Source organism: Hippocampus guttulatus, chromosome 9 (assembly GCF_054856545.1).
Source record: "Hippocampus guttulatus isolate MCC_2025c chromosome 9, RoL_Hgut_1.0, whole genome shotgun sequence".
Classification (NCBI taxonomy): domain Eukaryota; kingdom Metazoa; phylum Chordata; class Actinopteri; order Syngnathiformes; family Syngnathidae; genus Hippocampus; species Hippocampus guttulatus.
This window is the reverse complement of record NC_141269.1, coordinates 2601117-2621811: the sequence shown is the minus strand read 5'-3', so window position 1 is coordinate 2621811 and position 20695 is coordinate 2601117. Positions and strand designations below refer to the sequence as shown.

The following is a 20695-nucleotide window of genomic DNA, read 5'->3' as shown; positions in this document are numbered from 1 at the left end:
AAAAAGAGGGAAGAGTAGAAAATGTAGACAAAGAATGGGTTGGAAAAAAATGAGGAGGAGGATGAAGCACAGGAGGAGGAAGATGCGAGCGGCGATCAAAAAGAGGAAATGATGGAGACGAGGAAGGGGAGGATAAAGAAGACGGCGAGGATATGAGGCGAAGAACGACGAGGCACACAATCGTGATGAATTGGGGGATGGGATGAAGAACCGTTGGATGGAAAACATGAAGAGGTGGACGGTCCGAATGAAGATGATGAGGAGAATGGGGTTGAAGATGAGGAAAGGGATGATAAAGAGGACGGCAGAGCTGAGAAAGATGAGAATGAAGAAGAACATGAGGCTAAATGGACGAAGATGAAGAGGGCGGAGATATTGAAATGGACGAGAGGAGGAAGAAGACGGAGATGACAAAGGGAAAGGTGATGGAGAGGATGGGGAAGGTCAGAGGAACCAATTCGACATTCATCAGAAAGATAAAAGGATGATGAAGAGGATGATAAGAATGAAGATCAAAAGGCAAGGAGGAAGAGGAGGATAAAGAAAACCAGGAGGTGGAGGATGACAAAGAGGACGCTGAAGATGAAGATGCAATGAATGGGAAGGAGATGGAGGATGGTGGCGACGAGGAAGCGGATGAAGTTGCATCAAGTTGAACGATGATGATGATGACGGTGGTGGTGGTGACTTGCAGCACGACTGCACTGGCCTACTTTTCCAACATGCTGTAGTTCACCCTAATGTCCACAGGGAGGCAGCAACGCATTATAGAAGAAAGGAAAGTTTATTGCTGAGATAGATGAGAGACATTTGCAAAGCCGCTTCTTGCTCCGTGCAAAGTGGGCGGTAGCCCAGGGCGCAATCTATCAGGGGGCGTCCCAGAAAAAACATCTCTTATACGTATTGATATGAAGGAGGTGTGTGCATGTCAATAAAATGTATACAATACAATACAATACATGCTGATTTATATAGCGCTTTCACAACAGCGGCAGCTGTAACAAAGCGCTTAACAAAACAGTTAACATAACGTAAAATCATAAACACAACACATAACATAAAACACGGACAGTCATGCAGTTCTGCTGTCACTGTACAGGCATTTAGTGGAAACTGTATTGAGAGCGTGCGTGTGCGTGTATCATGTTTGTGTCGATACTGAAATACTGGACATAGTGTGTGTGTGTGTATATAGATCAGTGGTGTCAAACGTACGGCCCGCGGGCCGGAATCGGCCCGCAAGAAGGTTCAATCAGGCCCGCAGGATAATTTAAAAGTGGGAAAAAATGCATAAAAGACACAGAATTAATATTTTTAATGAGGTGCAATTCATTGAGTATCCGCTAGGGGACACTGTTTTGATCAGAGAAGAAGACAACAGCAGCCTCAGTCCGTCACTGAGACAGACCCATGACAGCAGACGCTATCAATAGCACTCTCACATTTACACATTTAATAGCACTCTCCTTAGTTTGTAAGGTGTAGGCAGGGATTACATTTAGATTTTATATGCACGTGTAAATGGTTTAAAACTTCTTTTCTTTACAAATCTCATTTAATCTTAACGTGCATTACTATATTTTTCAAAACCAATTAATTGTTAAAGTTTGTACAATCAGTGGGATCAGTTGCAATGCATATATGTGAATGATAAAAGAAAATTGCCGAAGGAAATGTAAGGTGCTTCGTGAAATGTTTTGTAAAAGATACGTTCATTAAATTTCAACATGTTCCTAATGTTCTTGTGCTTCTTTATACCAAAACAAAGGTTAGACATATTGTTTTGGTTATTTATAGCAAAGTATGGTATCATTTTAATGGTCCGGCCCACTTGACATCTACCGAGGCCGTATGTGGCCCACCATGTGAAATGAGTTTGACACCCCTGGTATAGATTATGTTTACCTGTAGATTGTGCCTAAAATTCTACGTGCGCGTGTGTGTAGTGTTGACATGTAGAAGCCAGGCAGCAGTGCCCTCAACGGTGAGTGAGGTTTCATCAACAAGCGTGTGTGCATCCGCGCGTGTGTGTGTGTGTGTGTGTGTGTGTGTGTGTGTGTTAGTGCATGTGTGCAAATCTCACAGCGCACTGAGCTGCTTCCTCCATTTTCCAGCTCACCACTGAGCCCCCGGTGACATGACAGCTGGTGGGCACACACCAAGGGCGCAGATGGGATTTTGGAACTGGGAGGGGGGGGAGGGAGGGTGGTGGTCAAGCTTAGAAAATATATTGTAATTGTAATCTTACGTAGACAGATACATACCATTTTGAATATGCTAATTTATTAATTTAATTATATATATTTATACACACACACACATACACATGCACACACACTCTTTTATATCTTGGTATTGCAATTTTTATTTTTGCTTCCATGACGGGATTTTTCTTCCTTTTTTTTTCCACACCAGGTCATTTTTCACAGCCAGAAAAATGAAAATAAAAACCCCAACCAAATTATTTTTATTCTTAAATCGTCTCTTGATGATTGCCAACACGTCGTTATGTTCATTATGTTGTCGTCGTCGTTACCCGTTAGCAGGCGACACACAGCACGCGTGTTATGTTAACCTTTAAAATGTGGCGTGAACTTAATTAACGCGGGCGTTCGGCGAATGTGAGCCACGTTTCACTTTGACGGCTCTCGACGTGTTGGCGAACGGACAGAGGCCGCGGTTTGGATCACGTGTGCGCTGTATGGGAATGAGGAATGTTTCTATGACGTGGGCATGGGAATGGCAGACGCGTTTACGTGACGCGTGGCTGCGAGTGGACGGATGTTATGTCACGAGCAATGTGAATAGACAAAAACGAATGGACAAACATGCCGTGTGAATGAATGAACATGATTGTTGTTTTTCCACTCTAAAAAATGTTGAGTCAAAAATGACCCACAGTTTTTAACACCAATAACCATATTTGGGTCAATTTGACCCAACTTTCCAAAAGTGAGTCGTTCTGCACAAAGCAACCCCAAAAGGTTGTGTCGTTTTGTGCAAAACAACCCTGAAAGTTGTTTGAAAAAAAAAAACAACAACAACAAAAAAACGCAAGTGGCGGGTCGGTCCCTTTTTTGACGCAACAGTTTTTTTTGAGTGCGTAAAACGGGACTGTCAAGTGTAATGAGTAACAACATCCACGCGCCCGTCATCGTATCCGCGGATGACTTGCGACGTCCGCCCACAAACGCCGCTTGTATCATTCATGTGACATACCTTCACAGCGGCGGCGTCTTGTCGCCGGAGGGGAGGATCCAATGTATCCTTTGCGTGCAGCGCATCAATATTTCACCAACCTGCCGCTCGCTGCTACCTTTAGCGCACTTGTGATGACCAAAAATAGCAGCATGTCTGCAAACAATGAATAATTCCATCACATATTTAAAAGGCACACATGTACGTGCTTTAGCGGGTCATGTGGGGGGGGGGGCGCCATGTTGGTGAAGACCACCCGTCACGTGATACGGGCTAGCTATGCTCGGAAACAAGGTCAAGTGGCGGTGGAATATTTCAGGGATGGCAATGGCTAGTGATGAAAAAAAGCGGAAAGGGGCGTGGCCTGGACGGGCGACCAATCACAACAAGTAAGACATCATACACATCCAATCGCAGGGCTGTTTACAATCGGAAGATGGAAAGACTGATTGGGAGAGCTCGTGAAAACTCGACGATAAGGTACCTGACCTCCCCTAAAATTTTCTCAACGGATTTAGACGATTCACAAAAATGATCAATTTAAGAAATAAAACGGCGGATTTCCGCGTATCCGCGGAAAATTGCCATCATTCATTCAAGGAGTCTTCGAAGTTTTGATGTGAAAGTTTGGCAAGGGGTTTTAGGTCTTTGGAGGTTTTGTTTGCAAGTTCACAAAAAAGGTTGAAGGAAAAGCGAGTGGAATTTTTCCATTCCTTCAACTTGGGTGATTTGCGTCAAGTATTTTAGGGCGGCTCGATGGCCAGGTGCGATCACATTGCCACAAAATGACTCTTTCTTTGCCTTCAACCCAGATGGGGGTGGCACCTCGACGAAAATTCCGTTTAATGTTTGTGTACAGTCGCTTCAATAAAGATCACAGAGTAGATTGCTGGTCATGTGGACACTTTCACGCACTGCAACTCAACCTCCTAGTAGCTTTGCGGAATACCATCAGGGTAGATTGATGGTCACGTGAGGAAACTCACTCACTCACGCAGTGGAATTTAACTTCTTTGCCTTCCACACAAGTGACCACAAAAGTCTTGACCCTCTGTCAGGTTTCTTTGCCCAGCACCTCGTTGAAGATCACCGGAGTAGATTGATGGCCATGGAGGGGAAAAAGGTTTCTTTGCGCATCATTTTGTTGAGGATCATCGGCGTAGATTGATAACCATGGAGGGAAACTCACTCACTGCGACTCAACTTCTTCTTTGCCTTCAACCCATATGACCATAAAAGTGCAGCACGCCGAGAGGTTGTTCTGTACATTAGCTTGCTGAAGACCATCAAGGTAGATTGATGGCCATGTAGGGAAGCTCTTGCTGACAGACACACAAGCGTAGGACAAAGCGAACGGGGCGCTGACGGATGCTTGCGCTGCCCGCTGTGCTCAACGCTGCTTCTCCTTGTCCACCCCCCCAAAGGAGCATCCGCTCCATCTCCTTGGCCATCCCTCAGCGAATACGCGCTCCACCGCGTTGCCGCCATTTGTTAGCAACGACAAGCGCCTCGGTTTGGGCGTCGCTTGTTACGAGGACTGCGCTCTTTTTCTCTGCTGGGCTGGAGCCCAAAAAGGAAAAAAAAAAAAGAAAAAGAAAAAGGAAAAAGTACAGTACATTCAATCACGGTTGTCCTTGGGGTACGTTGCCCGACCGGACAGTCAAGGTTCTTCTCACAGCATTTGCAATCTGTTCCAATGTGTTCGTATTGAAGAACGTTTGAACATTTTAAATTAAGCAAGTGTAAAAATGTAACCACTGTAAAAACGAGAAAAGAGTCTACATTGGTGAAGACGCTGACGATGGAGTCTAACTAGTGGGTATGACTGACACAGAGTATGTATAGTGCAGAATACAATGTGGGGGGCGGGAGAAGCTGTTTCACGATCTTGAAAAAAAAAAAACAATGAAAAAAATTTCTGCAGAGTAATATGGTTTTAGTTTAGTGTTAAATAAAATTCTTTGGTCTGTCTTAACGCACTTCGGTTGGGTCAACGTAATTTATTACGGATAATTGAACAAAATGACTATGATTGGGTCCAACTCAATTTCCTTATCTTAAATGAACCATTATTTAGTCAGCCCTATGAACTCTGCCTAGTGACAAGCGACCTCACAAGTCCCAGGACAAAAAACATCTTGACACTTTTTGAACGGTCAAGTTTTGGTGCATTATATCTCATGTTAGTAACATATTAGCATTTTAGTTTGTAAAAAAATGTGTGCTAGTTGATTTTTTTTTGTGAGATCAGTTTTATTTGGTGGAAGACAACCGTTTTATCCAGAGCCTGATATATAAAAAAAATAAAAGCTCTTAGTTACCTCTCATGCGAAACATCGCATGCTGATCCACTAAGAGATCTCTTTAAGATGCGCTTGGGCACACATTAGCTAAACAAATGGTCGCGCAGGGGGCAAGTCCTGCGGGGATCTTGGCAGCCATGTAGGGGAAAACAGACTGCTTGTATTTCCACTTCCACACTTTTGTCAGCCACAAAGGGATTTAACCATAACCCGATTTTGTTTTGTCTGGTTGCATCTGAAAAAATAAATAAATAAAATGCAGTCTATGCAATCTGTAGCATTTCATTTTTGAGTGACACACACGAAAGCGATGGATACCACTGTGCCACTGCGCTTGGCCGCGCCGCCTCCTCTAATCGTCACAACTACAGGCCTGGCGGGAGTCGCCATTCACTACTCATTTATTTGCCTCCACACTTAAACGTGTACTTCTTTTGTGAACCGCTATGTTAAAAAATAAAAGTCACACTACTTACCAGCATTGTGAATCGATTTGACTGACGCCCCTTTGGTTCATATCAGTAACGTGACGGCGACGAGCTAAACGTGGCACTCTGATGACTAAAACACGATGAGACTCGGGTGAGTTGTTCAAAATGGACGCTCACCACGCCGATGTTCGGAACAAGTCTTCTCATACCTAGAATGCTACTCGGCAGCTTTTGATCAATTTCATAGCAAGTTGAAAGCAGAAATGGGCGGCCAGCTAGCTTGAGGCTAAAAATACAGTAGCTTTGTTGTGCTAATGTCAGGCATCACAAGGCTGTTGTGAATGTACCATTGATCAAGAATGGTCACCACAGCATTTGAATCAGCGGCAGCTATGTGAACCGCTACGTTCCTCACGACGGGCGGATATAACACCCCGAACTTGTTGCCAATCAATCGCAAACCCCAAGGCGATTGTGAATCTTGACTTAGAAAGGACTCCAGATAGTTCGTACGAACGTCGGCTATGTGACTCAACTCACTCTGAATAAAACTCACGCTAAATAAAGCCTGTCACTCACAAGGCGATTTGCGAAAGGCGCATTGACCCGATGGTTGCCCGCACTGTTTGCGTGAAAGTCAAAACTGCCATCGTCACATCGGCACGCGTCACGTTCACGACTAATGTATTTGCCTTTACACTTAAGCATGAGCATCCCCGAGTATTGACCACGGTGTTCTTTTACACTATTGATCCCCCGATTAAAGATCTAGTCAGTAATTAAAGGTAAGTTGTCAAGACGGCGCAGCACCTGAATGTAATTAACAGCAAGGGTGGTAGTAACCAGCGTCACTGGCGCCTGTGGTGATGTGCTGCGCGGTGAATAAAGCCTCCTTCTGTTAGGTCATGCAGTGCCACAAATATACCCGCACGAATTACAAGGCCATCGTGTATTGATTCACGCTGGGTAAACTCGGTCTACTACATAAACGTGACGAATTACAACCAGGTTCCGATGCTGTTTTTATGCAGCGTGTGGTGTAGAGTTGCTTGCGCAGTCCAGATCCATCTGTAGCTTGCCTTTCTTTACTAGTGCAGTGGTTCACATAGCTAATTGTCAAGTAAGTGTTAATTCACTCCAAACTATACATTCCTAATCCCCCGGGTGACCAGCGACCAATCCAGGGTGGACGAAGTGTGCTTTTTATGAGCGGAGCAGTTGTTCACCTAGCATCTTTCACGCAGCTGCGTCATATTGATTCACATTCAGTGTTACACTCGTAGATTTCTTGTGATTGAATGGCAACCATGCAGCAGGTATGGAGGGTGCTGTTTATCAGTAGTGCGGTGGATCGTAAAAGGGCCACAAGAGGGCTATCGGTCGCCCTCCTGTGGCTGTTTTTTACGATCGGGAGGTAAAGGCGCACATGTCTGAGAGATGGCTGTTAAGATGCAGTTTCTCAAAGTGTACCGGATGTATAGAAATGGAAAAGGATCATAAAACATGGACATTCATTTCAGGCAATTTTAAGAGAAACCACTAATACAATATATAGGTCTTACAATATACAATATAAATCGACATTGCGAATAAGAATTTCTTCGAAGGTGACACCGTGTGCTTGGCTGGAGCGTCGGACATCATCCCAAAATAATCTCCTCACTTTTGTCGTCGTGATTAGATTTTTTTTTTTGTGTATGTATGTGTGTGTGTGATGTTGGATCGGAGTGGGATCACATACTGTAAGTTTTATTTTGTCCTTCGCTCAGCCAAGCCGCCCGTCTATTTATGGCACGTGCTATTTTTAGCAGCACACAAACGGACCAATTTCAAAGCTGCACGTGACGCGCTTAGCCCGTGCGGCTAACAGCCACCCCCATCCTCCTCGCTAGTTGCGCCCCCCCACAATCTTTTTCACCCCAAAGCTTCTCATTCAAATTGTTCTTGCTCTGTCTCGCTATGTAAGATCCCAGACTGGCTTCACTGAGTCACGTTTTGCTTCCGACTTGCACCGAGCCCCGCAGGCAAGCCATTTCAGGATATTTCACAGCACACAGCACGCCAACACAAAGCCTGTCACTGGCGTAGATGCGGGCACACACACTGGCACGTGCGCCTCACACATCGTAGCGCGATGGGTGTATGTGAATGGATAGACAGGTGGGAGCACGTGAACAGACAGACCCATGAGGGGGGAGGCAGAAGATTACACGATGCGCATTATTTTTCTTTGAGGAGCATTTTGGCTAATCAGTGACTTGATTTGAGGAGCAAATGAAAGATTTTGAGGAACATTTAGTTTTTTGCCATGGGACACAAAGAAGAAAGGGTTTTATTAAACGATGAAAACAAAATATGACAAAATAACGGGCAGAGGTGCCAAACGCGGGGCTAGAACATAAAAACCCTTTGGCCACAGGTGTGCTTCTGCTCAACCGACAGCCGGTTGAGTCGAAGCAGCTGTGGCCAAAGCCGAACTGTGGCAGGGGTTTTTACTTTCTGGACCTGCATTTGACACCTGCGATGACGTTTGAGATGAACGGAGGGCTGGAGCTATTGACTATCTCAGCGTTTGAGAATCTTACTGAACATTCCGTCGAGTAATCCTGTATTCGGATCACAGCGGCAGATGAAGGGAGTGCCACCCGAAAATAACACTGCCATACGCATATAAATGTGACAAAAAAAATAGGTATGTGGACACCCCGTTTCGATGATGCAATTCATTCGCTGTGTTGCCCAATTTGGCCACCTGGATGCAGTGAAGAAGGATAGACGACTTCTTCAACTACTGCGAGCGACTCAGTAAGATGGTTTGTCTTTTTTTTTTTTTTTGGTAGAGGATAAAGAATATATATTCCTGCGAGGATGGTATCCCGTCTTTGTGTCTGCCTCCACTACTTGCGTTCAAATAGCTGCTACTTCTAAAATGGCGACGAGCGATGCGACTCATTAGCATGTCATTCATTCTCCGTGATATGGCGACACGAGCCGCGGTACCGTCGTGGTGTCACAATGCTGATTCATGATTTGATAAAAGTCTGCAAGTGGGCAAGCTACAAGTATAAGCGTTTACTTATTTATTTACTTTCCACCTCCTTCCTTTTTCCGCCCACAATCATTCAGCTCGCGCGCCTTCCTGTCTACATGAAGAAGCCGCGCGCTATAAATAGAGGTGTTTCCCGTGCACGTTTGGGTCTATCACCTCTACGGTTGCAACGGCATCCCTCCCCCCCGACGATCCCACCTCCACCATTCCCTCAACCATCCTTCACCGCCTTTTCATTCCGGCATGTTGTTCTACATTCTCCTGACGCAAACAATGGCTCATTATGGTGAGCTGTGTAAAAAAACCCGAATGGATTTGTTTATTTCTTTTGTTAAAATTGAGTGCTCAGTGCTTGGTGCCCAGGTAATAATTGCTCCGATATGTGACAATGGAGTAGTCCGTGACATTCAACAAGCTCTTGTGAATAAAGGGCTTTAATTATTATTATTATTTTTTTTGTTCATAGCACACTGCAGGAAGGTTTGATTTCAAGCCGTATTTATTTTTCGGGCTCTCTACTTTCTGAGAACCACCCATATACATTTAGTTTAACGCATAACAGAACAGTGGGCCTGGATATCTTCCTTGAGGTACACCACACTGCCTACTCTCCCGGCCCTTCTTAAAAAAGAAAAAAAAGAAAAAAAATTCCAGATGGACTAAAGTCATCGCAGTGGAGAACAGTCGCCGGTGGTCAATTCCATCAACGGCTGCTGTACAATCTAATACGATTGCCGCACACGTAATTTGGTTTCCCCACATCCATGCAGCTCTTATCTGCCATGTGCACTAAAGCGCCGCGTGGTGAGTGGTCCCGGCCACCCATAAGTAGAAACGGATGCATGCTGGGGGGGGGGGGACAAAACCCAACAACCTGAAAGGGAAGGAGCTTTTCGGTCCGACTGTTAAATGCACCAGTCGACCGTCAAGTTATTGCTTCTTGCCTCGCCCGCGGTCAAAATGATCGGCTCAGGCTGTATTTACTTTGCGACCTATCGGGAATCTCATGTAGTAATAGAGGCCTTTAAATGAGGTTATCATCCGCTGGGTGTATGTTGGACGGATATGTGAATGGAGAGAGGATATTAGTGTGTGGGAATGGATGGGCAGATGTTTGCATGACAGTGGAGAGGTCGTGGGTTTGAATCCGGCCCCGGCTTTGCTGTGTGGAATTTGCATGTTCTCCCCGTGCCTGTACGGGGTTTTCTCCAGTTTCCGCCCACAAATAAAAACAAACGTGCTTTTGAAAACACCTTTTCAACTAATATCCTACATGACCTTTTGGGGTTCATTATTTTAGTATTTCTGTAGCTGCACAAGAAGGAAGGTCGGTTGTGGGTTAACATTTTCTTTTTTTTTTACGCATTCAACAAATACTTAATATATTATCCATCCATACATCCATGTTCGGCTTTATCCTCACAAGGGGGGGGGGGGGGTGCTGGAGCCTATCCCAGCTGTCTTCGGGCAGTCGGTGGGAGACACCCTGAACCGGTTGCCAGCCAATCGCAGGGCACACAGAGACGAACAACCACTTGCGCTCACTCACACCTAGGGACAATTTGGAGTGCTCAATCAGCCTGCCATGCATGTTTTTGGAATGTGGGAGGAAACCGGAGTACCCGGAGAAAACCCACGCAGGCCCGGGAAGAACATGCAAACTCCACACAGGGAGGATGGAGCTGGAATTGAACCCGGTACCTCTGCACTGTGAAGTCGACGTGCTAACCACTGGACCACCGGGGCCTCGCCATATACTGTATTAAGAAAAAACTAAAACTAATAAAGCTAACCAAAAACGAAGCATGTGACGGTATAAACGTATGTTGACATGAAGTATGTATGTGAATGGACAGGCAGATGTTTACATGGCAGGAAAAGGACAAATGGGGATTATTTTCATTTTTCTGCACTTTTATACTTAGGCTTGCTTTTGGGAAGACTGTGTATTAAGTACAAAACACATATTGGAAAAGCGCTGTATCTGAGCCCAGGACGGATAACGAGTAGTTTTTATTTTTTTGGGGGTGTGTGTGAGGAGTGGAGGGGGGTGAAGTGACAGACAAAAAAGGATGAAACATTTTCATGAACGGGGATTATTCTAATGCAGTTTGGCAGCTAGATGAAAGCCGGCAGAACGGGGGGCTAAAGCCTTCATACATTTCGCATTCAACAAACAGCTCCTCGCCATATTGTCACACCGTCGTAGACAATACGCTGTATGCGTTGCTGCTTTATTCCATGGCAATCCTTCATATTGGCTGGATAAGCGCTCATAAATGAATACAGGACCATACATAAAACGGACCAAGCATATGAAGGCCTATTCCCATAGGAATATGCGCTGAAGGGTATTGTATCCCATGACATTGAGTTTTTATGGTTCTTGATGACCAAAAAGACACTTAAATGGCCATTTTCAAAGCAAAAGGGATGAAAAAAAATTCTGGAGGGACCAAAATGAAGACTTCCTGTGTCTTTTCAGACAAATTTTATACTAACTGGCTTTGGGGGGGGGCCGCAATTTTTTTTGGGGGGTTGTTTTGTTTACTTCCTGGGGCTATCGTTGAGCAACGTATTTGTGTGCTGTGCTCCCAGTGATTGACAATTTGGAAAACGTTACAAAAATCATTGTTTTGCAGTTGTTGCTTTTAAAACGATTGTTGACTTGAGTAAAAAGGATGACTGAAAGTCCTTCGGTCCTTCCATGGACCCTTTCATGATACTATTAGAATTGCTTCCGTGTGGATGGTTGCGGGGCGAAATGGCCTTTGGCGAGAGATGGCTTTTAGCCAGGAATCCCAGGTGGGGAAACCCAGCAAAAATATATGTCCATCTTTAAATAAATAAATAAATAAAATGTCCCGCTTGTTCAGTGTCATCGCTTCTCAACCGTTTTGGCTTCTACTGGCGCCTGTCGGCCGGTCAACAACACAGACTTTCCATTACCTCCGTGTTGTCAGTTTGTGACCACTTACTGTATGAACACGTTAAAATACACTGAAAGCAAACTTCTCTTCACAGCAAACTAACAACTCTGGGGGGGGGGGTTATTTTCTTTCATCCACAGGATGCCAATCCAGTACTGGAAACCCCGTTTATCGGATTGTGCCTCATGAACTTTGCCTGCAGCCCTCACAATTCTTGCTAAAGAGCTAGCTCTCATGCTTCGTTTTGCAGTGTTCGTATTTGTTGTTGAATTCACAATCGTAAGACTCATTGAGTTATGGGGCAGTTGTGATGGTGACCCAAGAACACTGCTTAGCAACAAGTAACCTCGCAATTTTCGCAACAGAAATCTCAGACTCTGTTTTGTACTATTTTGATGTTAGAGGCATGTTTTTTTGTGACTTGAACTCAGAATTGGAGGATTCACCGTGCCACGTGGGAGTTATGATTGTCTCCTAAGAGCCCTCCTTTGCGACAAGTGACCTCGGAATTCCCGCTAAAGACGCGCTATTTTGACATCAGAGGCACATTTTTCTGTCAAATTTGACAATTTGAATTGTGAGACTTACTGTCATATGGGTCGGTGAGGGATTGTGCCATTTGAACTCTGCCTAGCGATAAGCGACCTCACTATTTTTTCCCGTCTCTTAAACGCTGATTCTCGGTACTGTTTTGACTCAAGAAGCGCATTTTGTGACATGAATAACAATAGAAAGTGTGTATTTTATGCACTACTAGATATACCCCAAAATCCAATTATGCTGTCCTTGACCCAAGGTTCAACTTGGCACAAAAATTGAATCGGATCATAACTTTTTTGAGACAGCACATACAGTCTATCAAACGGAAGCTCCTTATAGGAAGCATTCATCAGAAAACATCCCCAAGGTGAGGCGGAATGATGTCAGCCATATTGGTCATTGACTATTGGTAAACTGCCAGTATAAGTTGGTCATGGAAACTCAAATCAAACGCAAGCTAACATGAGGATCGATGGTTGCAATCAAAGATGCTGCAGCGCAATTTCTCCACGGTTGGGTGTAATTTGATTAGGGATGCTTTGGTGCCCGCTGCCTCAAGGCAAACTATATGAACAATCAGCCATTTTGCAAAACCGTTGTCAGCCGTAACCGGGCAAAGTTTGATTTGTTTAGTGATGCATTCATGCCATTTACATTTTTAAAAAATTTACTTTATTCTTGCCTTTTCTTTTTATTAATAAATGTGTTTTAGAGGAATACTTTATTTGAATTGTACATTAAATTATTCTATTTTAGTCAAAAGCATTTTTGTATGAATGTCTGTTTGTTTTTATTTACATTTTGGAATTTGATTGGAAAAATGTATACAGTTTCAAAACTATGTAAATGCATGTAAACATATTTTCCAAAATGTGATAGGATGAATTTATAGGCTTAATTAAACATTTTCAGAAGCTAACTGGAAAAAAACCCACATTTGAACATTAATTCAATTTATTCAATATTCACAGGATTGGATGAATCTTAAAAAAATTAAAAAATACACGGAACCTCTCCACCTATGATAAATCTGCAATATAAAGAGACCATATTTAAAAAAATAGATTGACCTTTTCCACATGATTTAGATGCATTTAAACTCAAATAAGTTACAAAGCTTGTTTGCTTCTCGCTGTTTGTCAGAACCAGGTCAAGTTAACTGGAAAACAAAAAAGGTATTCAACATTGTATATTTAAACACCAAACTGTTCAATGTATCGTCCAATGAAAAGTCCGCCAGCTTGATGTGAACATATAATGCTGAATACCATATTTAACCAAGGTACCTGGCCATCAAGGTCATCATGGATGAGGTAAAATGGTTCTGGTTTTGTTTCAATGCTTGAGCAAAGTCAGTCGGGAACAGCCTGCGAGCCGCCTGCACAAACCAGCGCGCGTCTACTCTTTGGGGAGTTCAGAGGTCCTTCTTGCCTGGTGAGAGCGCAGATGGTAGCGGAATTAGCCAAAGCGCAAGTTAGCATCTGCGTTCATGACTCAACCGTGGCGTGTGCAAAAGTTTTTTTAAAAAAGCTTGGAAATGTTAGCCGTTTGTCAACTGTGTCGACAGGTTTACCCCAGACGGGTATACAAAAGACAGACATTCAAGCCAGAACCATCAAGAGTGGCTAGCAGAACATCGAGGGGTGCTAGCAACCCACTAAGAATTGTTAGCTGACTAGCGGGAGTTGCTCGGGGACCACAAATATTGCTGGCCTTCAACCAGAAGTTGTTGAGCAAGAGGAGGTAGCTAGCGTACTCCTCGCTGTAGCGAACATAAACATCAAAGAGTCTTCAACATGTTTTCATAAACTTCAAAGCCTCTTGAGAACGTTCAACAAACCTAGAGAACGTGTTTCACCATCACCAAGAATGTGCGCTAGAATAATCCTCCAAGACCTGAAATGGAAGAATACTAACAGTCTTCAACAAACCTAGCGTACATGTTTTAGTGACCCCCAAGGATGTCTCCTAAACATCAATGGCGTTTTGACAAACATCAAAGACCCTCAGGCGCCTTCAACAATGTAAGTATTTTCTTAAACTCTCAAACTTGAGTTCCTGATTTAAAATGAGCCTTTCCTTTCCTTTTAACCAAAATGTTAGGGACAGCGCGCACCTGTTTACCGTTCATTTGAGCGCCTTGACTTTTTGAGCAACTATTTATACCCTACGAGTACATTTCTCCTGGAAGCTTGTCGTGAGCCAGTGAGTTGGTTAACAGTTGCCAGGCAACCGCCCCCACTCTCACGTGAGCGACGGGATGCCGCCGAGGGGCCCACCGATTGGTTGAATGAAAATATTTTTTAAAAGTTTATAAATAACCTGCGAGGAGGTTGAGGAAACAAGGGGTAGGCGGTGGATTGCTCGTGCACCTTGTTTTCCCGCGAGTCACGTGTAGCTCATGAACAGCAGTCGCATTTATTCAGTCCTGTGATTGTGAAGGTCAAGGGCACTGGTGCCACTAATCTCCACCGTTGACTATTTAATGGTGTCATTTAAAATATGGATTCAGTTTAAGGATCCCTCAAGGGTGCACCTTTTGTACCCTTAAAACCTATGTACATACATTTACATAGATTTTTATTAGGGCTACATATTTGCTTAACAAAGTTTACTTTCTATGGGCAACGTTACAAAAATGCTTCGCCTACCACAGCCGATCAATTTTAAGTTGGATTAACACGGTTCACCACTAGATGGCAGACATCACTTAGCACCCGTCTCAATTTGAGTAGGAAAACAGAGATGCTGTCATCCACGATTGATTTGGTGGCATTTTAGAGTCATTCAAGAAGACGGAACGGAATGTTACTGCTTTGCACAATAGCCACAGTCAAGGATTCGTGTTGACAACGTGTCATTTAAATTGAACGTGAAAGCAAATTACGACGGGGCTGCTACTTTCAACGGAAGAATTTCAGCATTACCATGCCGCATTCCATCCCGGGGACTGAAAATTTCTTTGGAGAAGAACGTTTAAAGTGCGTGAAGTACATCCCTGGTTTGAATTACTGTCGTACAAACGTGGGCTCTGTCGAAAGGCATTCACCATTTCACACAGGCCCAGCAATTGTTTGTACTCTTGTCATGTAAACAAAAAGGTCCAGACATGGTCCCTTTGCCAGTTTAGACCATTCTATGAACCTTTTCTGATCATGAACAGTACTTGTTTGTACCTAGCCGTTCAGCTGTGAACCCTGTGGGGTACTTCACCAAAAGATTCATCTTGTAAAAAAAAAAGAAAGCAACGGACCCCTGGAGTACCCTTTTTTTGACAGTGTGGGAGGTGATCGGATCAGGATTCACTAACAGTGTGAGGTGGTGAAAAGACGGGCAAACCCACAGGGGAAGGAGGTCCACTCAAAAGCTGAGAAGGCCATCTCGCTTCCCTGGAGGCTCAGGTCAGCGGAGCGAAAGGTCCGTGTTTCCGACAACATTAAAGACAGTCTGGAGTCTTTGATGTTTCCAAGGTGCGTGTTGAAAAAACATCAAGACGGCTGAGTCTTCAAAATAATCTAAAGGTATGCATTTTTGGAGAGATAAAAGTTCTCCAAATTTTTCTTCCAAGTGCTACCGGCCACACCCCCCAAAAAAACCTTGGCTCTTGGCCATAAAATGCCCCCCCCCTGCAAAAAAAATGAAAAAAAATTGAATTGAGCTATAGCGTAAACAAGTACGAGGCAAAAAATTATAGTTTTACAATGACTTGCTGATTTACTTACCGCCACCTACAGGAGCGGAGTGGAAGTGTGTCGTGACTTTTCCTCAGCCCACGTCACATGAGCGATTGCGCACAGCGCGGCGTTTTTCAGCACTTATCGTGTTAAGTGGTAAAGCGCACGCCATGGCGCAGTTGTACACGTTTGAAACGCTTGGCTGCGCCTTTGTCACGGAGAAGCTTCAACGCTTTCTTCCCTGCAATGGCGGCGAGGCGCTAAATGAGGCTACCGCTCTGTTCTCGCCGTCTTGCGCTACGCTAATGGAAGTATCGGCGCGGTGGCAGGAGAAAAAAAAAGATGTGGGCGACAGGAGATGTTTTTTTTTGTTTTTTGGACCCGTGTGACCCAAATTTGATCCATAGTTAGATTTCAACACAAACGACATGGCGTTTTGGTTTATATGGGCTTGAGTTGCAAATCCAATGTGTGAGATTATTTGAACTTTTTTCTTTATGAAGCCACTTATGTCCTCTCCATCAACGTATGTCATATTTATTGCTCAAATAAACGCCTGATTGTTGCTGCAGTTGCGCAAATAAACACCACTGGTGTTTGAGAAACTTTCCAGCGGGACACTGAAAAGTGATCGTCCAGTTCCTCAAACAATCGTTTTGTCTCATATAGAAACCTCTTTCGATTAAACGTCTGGCAAACTCTTCTGCGTCTCTTGTTCAACGGACTTTTATATCATCCTAACATTGTGTAGTACAATATCGTGCCCAATGTTTGCCCACTCGGCATCCTTTGCAGGCTGATCATTCTGCGGCCCCTTCTCAAGGTTTCTCATTTTCCCCCACTTTTTTTTTCTCCCTTGCCCTCCTGGGGGTTAAGGTCAGGGGATGTCGTTAATATTTGTCAACTGTGGGCATGTGAAGCCCTTTGAGACTGAGATGAAGAGTAAATAAATGTGACTGGACTTTTGGACTTGTGTAAAAAAAAACACAACCGTGTGTCCATCCAAAGTGTTGGTCAGCTCAGACCAAAAGCAAGCATTTGTGCAAAATAAAAGCCTCCTCTCAAGTAGATGCCTCTTTTCAAATAAATACGCGATCCTCTGCATGTTATCTAATCAACACCCGTGGGTGCAAATTGAGGAACGAGGCAAAAGCGATGTTTGCCACGGCCCAAATATTTGTACAAAACAAAGGCCTCCTTCCGAATAGACGCCTCTTCCAATTAAACACTTTTATTTCTGCAGTCGAGTAAACAAACACTGTATATTTGGGGGGGAAAAATGGCAGTTCTCATCCCGAAAAGGAAGTGAACATTTTCCCTCTGCCATCCCGCACTTGGTCTTCGCTCTTGGGGAGGCATTAAATGGAATCCATGCAATGTACTGTATATTATTCAACACCATTTCCATTAAGGCAGCTATAATTGTCACGGCAAGAGGGCAAATGACACGCGCGCACGCACACACATTAACACGCAGACGCGCGCACGCACACACCTCTTACCATATCAGGTGGTATGTGGCAGTTATTTTAATTATAAGTCGGCCCGGCTGCCAGGGACACGGATACACTCTACGTTATTGCAATTTAATTCAAGAATTAATGAGTAAATGAATAGGGGAGCTCACTTTTTCTCAGGGTGAAGCGTACGCCCACATATATACAATGCATTTCATTAAAGAATTAAATGAGGCAAGGTGGGCAACACGGATGGAGGAGACGCTACAGACTTCTGGAGAAGCCGATGTCAATTTCAGTCGGGGGCGCGCACACTCACACACACACACACACACAATGTGGCTACGGCCACAGAACAGCAAGCGGAACGTTACTGTGATTTAAGTTTAAAAGGTGAGACTTGAGCACGTGAAAGAGCAACTCCACAGGCGTTTTGCTTTTTTTTTTTGTGATGCAACCGTATAAAAGTACAAGCGATGGCGGTGGGGGGGGCGGGGGGGGGGGGGGGAAGTGACGACGGCCAGTAAACAGGGAAACGGAACTTATGTCTCAAGAGAAAAACTCATTTTGGATGAATACATTGTATCATCTGACAAAGTGGCTGTATTTAAATGTTGATCATGATGAGGTTTCTGGGAGAGAGTAGCATTTTTTTGAAGGTGGTGGTAGTTGACAAAAGTTTGAGGACCACTCCAATGCAGTGTCTTTCCTTTGTCTTTTTTAATTAAAAAAAAAAAATCATTGAGGAAGCAAGTGCTTTTCCGAGGTGGATTCGTTCCAAGTAAAAAAAGAAACCCACCCACCAGAGCTGCGGGCTATGAAAAAAACCAGCATCCCTTCTCTGCCATGTCTCCAGCTGTGTGGTATTATTGCAAAATGACAGAAGACTCATTAGTAGACGTTGTGATTCACATTTTCTCATTGCAAGTGGCCTTTTTTTTTTTTTCGGTTCGTGTGTTTTCTCTGTTGATGTTAATTAGAAATCCAAAAGCGGCAGTTACCCCTCAGAGGAGTTTTGAGTTTTGCCGCCGTTGCTTTTGTAGCTTGTGAAGCTGAGCACTTGCGAATGTAACAATACAAATCAATAGAAGAGCTCGAAATACAGTGAACGTCACTCTATCACACGACGTGACATCTTTTTCTTTGTAGATTATCAGATTATTTTGTTGTGTCTTGTTCTGTTTATTTTGGATGTAATTCCACTGCCGCACATAAAAAAAAAAAAAATAATGGCCAAGCAGCGTAATAAGCCGATGAAAGTATGATTGTAAGCCACAGTAACATTACACAGAATTTGAACTGCCCTTAATTATAGCAAAAATAAAAACTGAGTAATGAATAAAAAATGTGCCCAAGTGAATATTTAAAAACAAACATTTCTAAAAGATTACATGAAAATTATGGGTTCAAAGTTCAAAGCTAAAAACAACTGAACTGTACTTAACAAATGTACTGTACATATTTAATTTAAAACAATCGTAAGCCATTATGTACAGTGTCAAGATTTTATTCAGTGATTCTTTTTAGTGCCACTAGAGGGAGCCCATGAACCACCAGTGGTGCTCGTAGCACACTTTGAGAATCCATGACATAGATTCGACGTCATCGATTGCTTTTGCTGTCTCGCAATATATTTTATGTATGTACTCTAATTTGCATCCAGTCACCTGAAGCGTGCTTCAACACTGTAAAAAAAAAAAGCTGGAGTTAGCCCACTTTAATTCTCAGTGGTTCCAATAATACATTGTAGAATATATGTGATTAAAAATCAAATGATATGGCCTTTTTTTTTTTTTTTTTTTGCATTTGTGAACGGAGCCTGGGTTCACAGTGTGGAGGTTTGCAAAGTTGCTTTGGTGAAACTCGCATCTGGTCCAGCTATGATTAGGCAGCCAGTCAGCCTTGCTGCACTCCCAATGGCAGCTCGCCGCCTTCTGCCTTTTTTTTTTTGTGTGTGTGTGGGGGGTATTTTTTTTAATTATTCTCTCTCTCCTGCCGCATTTCCCACTGTCACAAAGTCACCGAGAGCAGATTGTCAGCGGCCTATCTGTGAGCAGCAAACATCAGCCACACTTCATTTGCATGTACCCCCGCACCTCCCCCCTCCCCCAAACCTCAATGGAGGGCCAGTTTGGAAAATGACAAACTAAAGTGAACCCTTGACTGTGACGGTATGGATTGACTTTTTCCACATGACTTTATTTTTGCTGTTTTGGACAGGTTCATTGCACAAAGCAGCGCTAAGTGATAATTGCTTTGATCCAAAACATTCAAATCATCTTTTACCATTGAAATGAATGGAAATGCCATTTATCCGTTCCAGCCTTTGCTCCCGCAAAACCAAAAGAAAAAGCATTATTCTGATGTAGATCTTAACGAGGTAAAATCGCACACTATGAATATTGTACTTTATGAAACATACAATCATTATATATAATTAAATAGCATTAAAAAAAAAAAAAGAATTAAACAGTTTTTGTCACACCGCATCATTAAATCAGGTGTGCTTGTCATGGCCACTTGGGGGCATGACAAGTGGCATCATGAATGCCACTTGAGTCCTAGGCAGGCCTTACATATTGCAGCAGGGCATGACTCAACTCCTCTGAGCTCATCAGTGCGGCGCTAATATCATTCGACGCAGAGAATGAACAGTAGATAACAATCAGGACTGCTATATTGTCTTTACGCATGTTGCTGAATCGCCTGTGCTCAATCCACCGCTTAAAGGTTAAATGGCCGCGACATGGATGCTCATTAGCATTAAGTTAGCAGGGCCCATTTTTTTTGGCAGTAGTTTCGCTTCATTAAGTCAAGTCAACTGTATTTATAGAGCACTTTCAAACAGCCATCGCTGCATACAAAGTGCTGTACATGGAGCAATTTAACATGCACAATAAACAGTAAGACAAATCGGTAATAAAGACGGTAGAAAGCACCAAACAGTAAGACCAAGAACAAATCTAAGTCATGCTGTGTCGAATGCCAAAGAATACAAGTGAGGTTTGAGGAGGGTTTTGAAGATGGGCGGCGAGGAGGCTTGCCGAATGTTCAGTGGGAGGTCATTCCAGAGAGAGGGACCAGCAACAGAAAAGGCTCCATCCCCTCTGAGC

At 43.6% G+C, this 20695-nt stretch overlaps 1 long non-coding RNA gene across 1 annotated transcript in view; it reads right to left on the bottom strand.

Annotated features, from left to right (window-relative positions):
• Positions 1-3254: 3254 nt before the first annotated feature.
• LOC147199826 (uncharacterized) overlaps positions 3255-20695 on the bottom strand; it is a 34280-nt gene continuing 16839 nt past the window's right edge. Inside the window, exon 3 of the long non-coding RNA XR_015101806.1 lies at positions 3255-3354. This is a non-coding gene — a long non-coding RNA (uncharacterized LOC147199826). The remainder of the gene's footprint in view (positions 3355-20695) is intronic.